This window comes from Orycteropus afer, unplaced genomic scaffold (assembly GCF_000298275.1).
Source record: "Orycteropus afer afer isolate SDZICR_OR568_19922 unplaced genomic scaffold, OryAfe1.0 scaffold00105, whole genome shotgun sequence".
Lineage (NCBI taxonomy): Eukaryota > Metazoa > Chordata > Mammalia > Tubulidentata > Orycteropodidae > Orycteropus > Orycteropus afer.
Genome location: NW_006921692.1, coordinates 8,130,277 through 8,141,339, shown reverse-complemented (window position 1 = coordinate 8,141,339; position 11,063 = coordinate 8,130,277).

Sequence of the window (11,063 nt, the reverse complement as noted above, 5' to 3'; positions counted from 1 at the left end):
TTTTTTTAATGCTTTGGCATTTATGTTGTTGCTGTTGTTAGATGCCATCAAGTGACCTCCAACTCATTCCAACCTTATATGCAGCAGAACAAAACACTGCTCAATCCTGTGTCATCCTCACAATCCTTGAAATTCTTGAGCCTATCATTGCAGCCACAGTGACAATCCATTTCATTGAGGGTCTTCCCTTCTTTGCTGACCCTCTAACTTTACCAAGCATTGTATCCTTCTCCAGGAAATGGAGAATCCCTTCCTGACAACATTACCAAAATAGGTGAGATGAAATCTGGCCATTCTTCCTTGTGAGGTACATTCTGGCTGCACTTTTTCTAGGACAGATTTGATCATTCTTCTGGCAGTCCATGGTATTCTCAGTATTCTTTGCCAACACCACAATTCAAAGGCATCAACTCTTCTTTGCCCTTCCTTATTCATTGTCCAGCTTTCACATGCATATGAGGCAATTAAAAATACCATGGCTTGGATCAGGTGCACCCTAGTCTTCAAAGTGACATCTTTGCTCTTCAGCACTTTAAAGAGTTCATTTGCAGCAGATTTGCTCAATGCAATATGACATCTGATTTCCTGACTTCTGCTTCCATGAGCATTGACTGTGGATCCAAGTAAAATGACATCTTTGACAACTTCAATCTTTTTCCATTTATCATAATTTTTCTTACTGGTCCAGTTGTGAAGATTTTGTTTTCTGTATGTTGAGGTGTAATCCCTACTGCGGAGTATAGTTTTTGATCCTCATCAGTAAGTGCTTCAAGTCATCATTACTTTCAGCAAGCAAGGTTGTGTCATCTATATATAACAGGTTGTTAATCAGTCTTCCTCCAATCCTAATGCTGTGTTCTTTGTATGGTCCAGCTTCTTGGATTATTTGGTCAGCATACAGATTAAAAGTATGGTGAAAGACTATAACCCTGACATACACCCCTTCTGATTTTAAATCATGCAGTAGTCCCTTGTTCTGCTCAAATAACAGCTTCTTGGTCTATACAGGTTCCTTATGAGAAAAATTAAGTGTTCTGAAATTTCCATTCTTCTCAGTGTTATCCATAATTAGTTATGATCCGCACAGTCGAATGCCTTTGCATGGTCAATAAAACACAGCTAGACATGTTTCTGGTATTCTTTGCTTTGAGCTAAGCTCCATCTAACATCAACAATGATATCCCTCATTCCATGCCCTCTTCTGAACCCAGCTTGCATTTCTGGAAGTTTCCAATATACTACTGCAACCTTTTTTTTGAATTTTCTTCAGCAAAATTTTACCTGTGATATTGATGATATTGCTTGATGATTTCCACATTTTGTTGGATCACTGTTCTTAGGAATGGGCACAAATACCAGTCTGTTCCAATCAGTTGGCTAGGTAGCTAGCTGTCTTCCAGATTTCTTGGCATAAATGAGCAAGTGCCTCCAGCCTTGCATCCATTTGTGCAAACATCTCAATGGGCTTTCTTTCAATTCCTAGAGTCTTGTTTTTTGCCAGTTCCTTTAGTGCAGCTTGGATTTCTTCCTTCAGTACCATTGATTCCTCATCATATGCTACCTCCTGAAATAGTTGGACATTGACCAATTATTTTTGATACAGTGACTCTGTGTATTCCTTCTGTCTTCTTTTGATGCTTCCTGCATCGCTCAATATTTTGCCCATGGAATCCTGCAATATTACAACTCAATGCCAATGAGAACATAGAAATGAAGTTATTCAGTAATAGTCACACAGAGAGCCAGAAGGAAATAAATATAGAACTGTGGAACATTCTCCCCTCAGGAAAGTAAGTGAGGAAATATTTAATTAAAGAGCATGCTTTTCTTTATTCCCTCCCACAAGGGTAATATGTTCAAGATCTCTGGACAGCTTAATATAATCTGAATTACCCTAAGGTCATTTTTGCTTAGGGTGGAACTATAATAGAGTTAAATCTTCCATTTTTTACTGTTTAGATTCTTTTCCTGGAGGCATGTTTGGCGTTAGGACTAACTTTAGTATTCCTTTCATTGGGTGGAGTACTGCTACAGCCCTTCCAAATGGTAGAAACTCACCAATTATCAGAGGCTATCTTCCCTATCAACTTGGTCCAGAAATGCTGTCTCAGTATTCATTGCTGTTAAGAGTTTATAAGCAGTTAATGTTATTTTAAAAGGGTTAAAAATTGTTAAAATGTTTTCAATAATCATCAGAGCAAGATATTTTTTCCTTTATGTGAAAAAAATAAAAAGAAATTGGCTTTACTAAATAAGAGGGGGAAGGCTTTAAGTGGTGTGGTCTGACAGTAATTTGTATTAGAGTCTAGAAGAGCACATTTGTAATGTCTTGTGGTAGTACATTTATCTCTTGGTGACAGAAGGAATAATTGCTTTAGAGAGCATATCAGTGGCTGTTTAAAAATTTAACTCTTTATTTCCTCACACCTAAGGTAGCAAAATTGAAAGGAGAAAACATTATGAAGAATATAATCCAGGTAGAACAGTTATGATATACTGGTCCCAGTAAAAACATACTTTGTCCATTTTCAAGGAGAGGTGGAAAAACAAGAAAAGTAATGAAAATGTTTATATAGGTTTATATCATTTCTGAGTACTATTACCATATGCTATTAAAATTTCTGCCTATTTTGTAATAGTCTCTGGAACATGGTTTTCAAACTAAACATTCCTAAAGTAGTTTTGTTTATAGATGAATTTTTTTCTGATAAGTTATTAATTAGGCAATGCTGTCCCATGTTCTGAAATGCAAGATCTTTAATGCCTTCTTTAGTACCTACCCCCTTTTATTTATACTTTTATGTAAAGTCTACTCATCTTTCCCCTGAAATGATCTGTGGATATTTATGTCTCCCTTGGTGTTGTCAGCTATGTGATGGCAAGAATGGCATCTTATTTGACCCTATCTCAAGGTACAATGCTTGAACACAGGGGAGGAAACATCTCAAAGCAGGGACATTACGTACCTAATGTTTAAATTTGATCACTTCTAAGAATGGAAGGTGGAAACACAGGTAAGATCTAGAGAAGTGAATTGAATGTTCCTGAAACTTGACAGGAAAATATTCTACCAAGAAAATACCGTTTTAAACTCTCATTATAAAGCTGTGGTACCTCCAATGTTATACATTAGATATGTCTTATTGTCTTCCCAAAGTGACACACTTTTAAAAAATAAGGATTTTTTTTACACATATCAGTATGATATTGATGTTTCTTGACCTGTTCATATATTTTTCTTCAAGTCTATTGTGTTTTATATGATATAGAAACAAATAATTTTGAACGTACAATTTTGATTTCCTGAAAGGGGCCATCCATGCGTGGAAGAAGGGGCAGTTTTCCAACTTTTTTCTTTTCTTGTAAAATTATATTCAGCTTGTGGCTGGCACACAGTAGGCACACAATAAATATTTGGTGAATAAATTAATGAATAATGAATGTTAGTATAAATTTTTTTCCCTGCTACACTATCTGTGCCTAGCCAGTATTTTCATTTGATTCATGCTATTTCTTCAATTTATCGAGGTCACTTTGAGTTCTGATCTTTTCTTCCAGGTGTTAGCAGCCTCTTCTAACTTGATGTCATCTAAAAAATACTACCTGTATGAAATGTGTGATGAGTTAAGCTACGATTGACAAATTGGACATTTTCTTAAACTAGAATGCAGCTGGAAATTATTATACAACTGAAAGCATACTTCATTTCAGTCTTATCAGGCCAGCTTTGTCCAAGTTTGACTAATATTTCCCTTATCATCTATAACCTATCACTCAGCTTCTTCACTAAATCAAAAATAAGATGCAAGGTGAAGCCTTATGGAAATTAGAGGACAGGAAAGGTAACAGGTGAGGGACATTATAGAACTATCTTGTAAGCACACTTTATAAATTATACTCTAGTGCATACCTGTTTATATCCCTCGTTAGGTAAGTCTTGACACGTAATGCATAGAAACAATCTACTATGGGTAGTCTCATAGGGTGTATGAATTCTCTATTGCATTCACATGACTTCTTTCAAAATTTGTGGTAGAAAAATATCTCATTGCTGAGAGCTTAATTATCTTCAAATTCCATAAGCAATCCATTATTATTATTATTTACCAACAAAGAATATCGTCAAGAAATAATCTTCAGTATATTGAATTCAGAACACTTAGTCTTCTAAAATGTGTGGAGCAAAACTTTTAGTTAGGTTTTTTGTTTGTTTACTTTTGATTTTAGTACAAAGTTGAATAGTAAGAGATGAGCCAATCAGTGATTTTATATCCAACATGAAGGGAACAACTAAGATACTTATCCAAGTAATTTGAAATAAAATGATCTTTTACTTATTTATTTTTTTGAAAAGTGAGGCAAAAGTTACCTCACTTGAGTTTATACTTGTGCACTTAAGTCACCATGGAAACTAGTAAGCCATACTCAAAGATTAGTGTATTGTATCTACAATTTGATTTTTCTTGCTGTTATAAAATTTAAAGATCTTTACTTTCTTCCTATTGTAGAAAAAGTGCAATATGTTGTTTACTAACATATCAAAGAATTAAGAATTTTTATTTTTGTTACTACATGCCTTTTTCCTTTGGGGGAAATATGACAATGCAGGTAAAAGACAAATATTCCCATATAATAAGTTTATAAGAGAACTCCTTTGTTTACATAATAAAGGGAAAAAAGCATCTTTCTAGTGATAAAGATCCCACTTCTAAACCATGTTTAAAATTCTGGTAGCGTGATGTTTTTTAATAGCTCAGAACTGCAGTCGCAACACTCCCTTTGATCCATAAGTGGCAGGATGTATTTGTATGAGGAGGTACAGTTGGCAGTGTGAATTCCCAATGTTGATGATGATCTGTATGTCACAGGCTTCATTTCTAACAAAGCTATATGCAAATTAGTTATAGCTTCATGCCAGGATAGAACACATTCACAGAATAATTGCCAACATTTTTCCTGGTCATTCTATACACGGGATAAAAATAATAACCATTTAGGGACTATTTCTATAAATGAGTAGAATAAAAGCATTATGTTGTACACATTCTCCACATTTTTTTTAACTATTAGAGCTGTTCACTTTTTGTTATATATTTAATATTATACAAAAATGAAATATTAATATACCTTCAATGTTTAATCTACTGTCCACATTCTTTTAAACATCTAGTCATTTGTTTAGTGTATGAGAACTATTTAAAAGTAAAATAAATTCTGTTTCAAATTATTTGAAAGTTTTTAAATGCTATGAATAAAACGTATGATGATTAGATGCATTTACTGTGGGAATACATGGAATACAAATGTTTAAATTAATTTTTTTCTTCTTCTTAAAGTATTTGCTGTTTCTAAGCTTTTCTTTTGATTTCTAAGAAGAACAATACATGTGGACCAAAGACAAATAATGGAAGAGATAATTGTTTCTACATGACAAAAGCTTAAAATTCTCAGGAAGGGAAATTTAGCAATTAGATTTTGAAAGTCTGTGAAGTGAATTAGGAACACAGAAAATTTCCATTATAGCATCTGTGAGCTTTCCTTATTCTATTTAGATTTTCTCTCATTTTAGAAATGGGATGATATATACTCCTTTTTTTTTTCAGTTTCACATGCAAAAGTGAAGCAACTGCTTTCCCCATACACAAAATGATTTGTAAATGCATTCTGTGAATAAAACACATTAAACACCATTTGCATATAGTGTGTTAACACATGTGAAAAATGGTTCACACAGTACATTAGGAAGGGAATAAACAGAAATGACTTTAAAATGCCTGCTATATGTATAACAATTTAAAAGATAGCAGAGCAATGAATTTCAGGTGCATTGGACTTAATTCAGTGACAATGTTTTCTTTGGAAACCCTTATTAATTTTTTTAAAACCCTTCACCAATTTCAGTGCTAAGCTGCCAAGATTTTCAGAGCTGACCAGAAGGAGGAGAACTCATGCAAATGAGCTCTTCTCCTCTGCTGGCAGGCCACAATGACTGATTCAAAAGAACACTTCAACCCAGGAGATGAGTTTGAGCTGAATATCACCAGCCAGAAACCAGTTTAGAGTTCCAAGTTACGTGAAGGTTGCCTACAAAACAAAATACTACCTTCCAAAATTCTCTGGCTCTATTTCCAAAGAAGGGGGGCTTTATTTCTTCTTTTTTAGTGGAAATCCCCATACATTAAAAACCTTCCTATCTTTAAATTAAATTTCTAGGCACTGTCTCTATTTCCCTCAACTTATATAACACCCATTAACACGAATATATGTGTACATCTTTATTCCCAGGCTGTCTGAATTATATATGGCTGAGTTTCAGTATTTAATAATATATTGAATCTGAAAGAACTTTTGAAAAATATACAATGTGTGTAAGCCTCAAAGTTTTATTAGGTTTCCTAGTGTGAACTGGCATATGATGTAATTTTCAAGTATAGTATAACGGGGCTATGTTGAATTGGTGAGATGTGAGTCCAGCAGTATATTATAACATCGTCATTTTACCTCAGATTCTAGTTTGGTATACACTTCTGACTTGGCTGATTTACATAAACATGCATAACCCATGAATTATGCATGAGCCTTATTTTAAATGCAGAGCTTTCAACTCTCACAGTGCACTAGTATACACACCCATTTGATTGGCTTTGCCCTGTTTTCATTACTGGCAATTTCTTGGAACACAAAAGAGGTTGAAAAGGCTGAGAGGAATGGACAGTATTTTTTGTTGTGTGTATGGGAAATATTTGTTTCCTTTTCAAGGCAATTGGTGTTGCAAAGTTTTGGCTGTGATTGTTGTTCATAGTTGTTATTTTTTTCAAAGAAGAATGCATTAAAATGTCTGAATCTACAAAACAGCAATCACAATCAGATACTTTATTTATTTGTTTATTTTTAACACATGCTGCAGGAATTGTTCTGTATTACTATAAGTCCAAGTGCATACCTATAAAAAGGAACCAGCCATTAGATTTTTGAGGGATATCCCAACTATGCTTGAAATAAATGGATAATCCTGCAGCATTGATCAAATAGTTAGGCATTCAGAAAATATAAAAACATTAGCATTATAGCTGTGCTTATTCAGGTAGAATTGAATATTCTGATTAATGCACACATATAATGAGCCTTCTGTATTTGATACATTTTGTGATTACTCTCTTTTCACATGAACTTCTCCATATGGAATTATCCATCCAATGATATAAGAAAGGGGATAGAGACATTTTTACTAAAATGGCAGTACATTAAATAACAAGCAATATAGAAACATGTGAACAGAACTTTAATGAGAAAATATTTGATATTTCTTTACCAATCATCTTGTGTATTAAAATAATAATGCTAAGCAGCAGTCAATAAATCAAACAACATAGTACATTGGGCAAATCTGTTGCAAAAGGCCTCTTTAAAGTATTAAGAAGCAAAAATGTCACATTGAGGACTAAGGTGCACCCTACCCAAATAATGGTGTTTTCAATCACCTCATATGCATGTGAAAGCTGGACAACGAATAAGGAAGACTGAAGAAGAATTGATGCCTTTGAATTATGGTGTTAGCAAAGAATATTTAATATACCACAAACTGCCAGAAGAACAAACAAATCAACCTTGGAGGAAATACAGCCAGAATGTTCCTTGGAAGTGAGAATAGCAAGACTTCATGTAACATTTTTGGACATGTTACTAGAAGGGGCCATTCACTAGACAAGGACATGATACTGAGTAAAGTAGCGAGTCAACGAAAAAGAGGTACGTGCTCAATGGATGTTGCAGTGTCTGGAACAATGGGCTAAAAGATAGCAAGGATTGTGAAGATGGTGCAGGACCAGACAGTCTTTTGTTCTGTTGTACATAATGTCTCAAGGACTTGGAGATGACTCCATGGCACCTAACAACAACAGCAACATGTTCTAAACATGTTGGGGGATTTCCTTTCTTTTTTTTTAAATTTAATTCTCATTCTATTTTTCAATCCCTTCTTCATTTTCTCCTCACCTATCTCTGAGACTTTGTTCCCTTTTCTCTTCTCTTTTTGAATAACTTTTCTTTTACTGCCTATTTTAGCACACTGGTGGACATTATTTGCCAAAATATGTCTGATACTACTACCTTCTCTTTAATAATTCTTCCTTACAGATTTTTTTCCTTTATCATCAAACTAAGCTTTTATGAGAGTTTCTTTCTCTTGATAACTTCTCTATTATGTGATAACCATATTGGATATTTGATTTAAGTGAAAGAGGAATTGTGCTGCTAGATTTATTTTGGGGATTATTATCTTTGAAAATCATAAAATCTTGATTTCATTCTGTTGCAGGAAGTTACCACATCCTTTGTGGGTTTACATTAGAAAAGGGCACATAGAGATAAAAGACCAAAATAAGTCTTTTGGGTAACCGTGCCATGATTTCTATGTAGAGTTTTAATGTAGTGAGCATACATGCAGCAGTAAGACAGACTTAAATAGAAGAGATGTGAAACCAAACATTTAAGTTCATACTTACTGACTATAACTTAAAGGAGCAGGCATCAAAGTCAAGGTGATACACTCCACCTAAGAGAAGGTGAAGCAATTTGCTTAACTATTCACTCTGAGAAACAACAGTTATACCTGGCAGCCCTTACTCTGTTGATTCAGAGAAAGGAAAATGAAAAAGACACTGAAAATATATGCTTCTTATGGAGAGGGATAAGCAGAACTAGTTAACTATATTGCCTTGCTTCAAGTGTGTTAATTGACTTAAATTTAAAATTAAAACTAGATTATGTGTATATCATGCATGTATTTATATATCTACCTATTTAATCTTTATAATTATATTTGGTAGAAAAGTATACATTTCTGTTTAAATAATATATTTTTGTTTCTTTATATCTGATTTTCTTTGATCTTAGTCAATGAATGTGAAATACAATGATGGTATTTGGTGGTCTGATCACAGCAGAACCTTCTTTCACAATATCTGGACTACCTAGAATTATGTAAGTTGAATAAAATATTTTCACTCAGAGTGAATAGAGCATGTAAAAGAGGATTCTGTAACCTGGAGGCAACTTTCCTACGCTGGATTCCTCAATTTGGCCTATAGGGGTTAGATATTAGAATATGTATCTCTTTCTAAGAACACCTAGAAGAGAGTTTTTAACTTGGGATTTCCTGAAAACAAACAAATAAAAAAATGGGAATGATTAAATTTGTAGCATTATATGAAAACTGTATACTGCCTCAGATATATTAAACACAGGCATCAAATTTTAATATTGGCACAGAGAAATTCTCAAATGAAGTTGAGATGCTCGTAGTTTCTTTCTCTCCACCTCTATTTGGCACCTCTCTCCAGGCCCATTTGCAGCTTAGCTGGGGAAAAAGGGCTTTGGTCTGGAGGCTATGATTCCACTTTCTTTTTCTGGATACCAGGAAGCTAAAACATCTTAACTGAAATTAAAACTGAATCCAAAGTTCTATTTGGAACTATTTAATTCTCCCAGGTATTTCATCTCCTACTCATAGGATGGAGGTATGACTGAAGGAAGCATTTCTCGGTCCTGTGCCATCTTTACAATAGTAGGTATGTGTAAGGCCATTGCTGAAGTCACTGTGTCTTTCTCTCTCATTGACGATCTATCTACTTTATCAAGCCTGCTGTCCTTCACTGGCAATTGGTTCCTTCTGGTAACATGTCCAACAAAGTCTCATCATCCTTACTTCTATGGAGCATTCTGGCTGTACTTCCTCCAACACTGATTTGGACACATAGAGATAAAAGACCAAAATAAGTCTTTTGGGTAACTGTGCCATGATTTCTGGCAGTATATAATATATTCAGTATTTTTTGCTAACACAACAATTCGAATATGTTAATTATTCTTCAGTCTTCTTTTTTTCATTATCCAGTTCTGTGCACATGAGGTGATTGAAAATACCATGCCTTGGGTCAAGTGCACCTTAGTTATCAAAGTAACATCTTCATTTTTAAGATTCTAAAGAAGTTGTTTGTAACAGATTTGCCAGAGTAATACTCTGCTGACTGCTGCATTCATGGACATTAATTGTTGATCCAAGTAGGATGAAATCCTTGACAATTTTAATTTCTCCACCATTTATCATGATGTGGTTTATAGATTCAATTGTGAGGATTTTCATTTACTTCTTGTGAAGGTGTAAACCATGCTGAAGATTGCAGCTTTTTTTTTTTCCCCCTTACTATCAGTAAGTGCAAGTCATCTTTATTTTCAGCAAGTATTATAGATTGATTTCTTTTACCCCCAAAAGTGTGTTGTAATTCCTAATCCCAAAACTCCCTCAAGGAGATAAGGTGGCACTGTGATTAAAGCATTGGGCTGCTAATCAAAAGGTTAATGGTTTGAATCCACCAGCCTCTCCATTGGAGAAACATGAGATAGTCTGCTTCCATAAAGATTTGTAGCCTTGGAAACCGTATGGGGCTGTTCTACTTTGTCCTGTAGGGTTGTTGTGAGTTGTAATCAATTTGATGACAGCTGGTAATAATAATAATTATTATTTTTATACTCATTCAGCGTTTCTCAAGCTCAAAGAACTGAAGAAAAAATTCAAGTCTCAAGTTGCATTATTGAAGAATTCTATGGACAAGATATTGAACAACACAGGAACCATCAAAAAAAGATGGAAAGAATATAGAGTCATTGTATCAAAAAAGAACTGGTTCATATCCAACCACTTCAGGAGAAAGCATATGATCAAGAACTGTTAATATTGAAGGAAGAAGTCCAATCTCTGTTGAAGGCATTGGAGAAAAACAAGCACCAAGAATTGATGGAATACCAATTGAGGTCTTTTTTTTTAATGTAATTATCAGCAAATATGAATTTGTTGCTGTCATTTTTGTCATGTGCTTTTTCATTGTATTGATTTCTTTGTTCCATATAATTTTCCTATACTGAGCTCATTTTGTTTATGAATCATGTTATCACTTCCTTCATTGCTATTGCTTTAGTATTTGCTGAATATTTATGCTGGTCCTCTTTTTTATTTTGATGTGAAGGTTTATCATTTTTCTTTGAGGTTACCCTGTGATTTATAG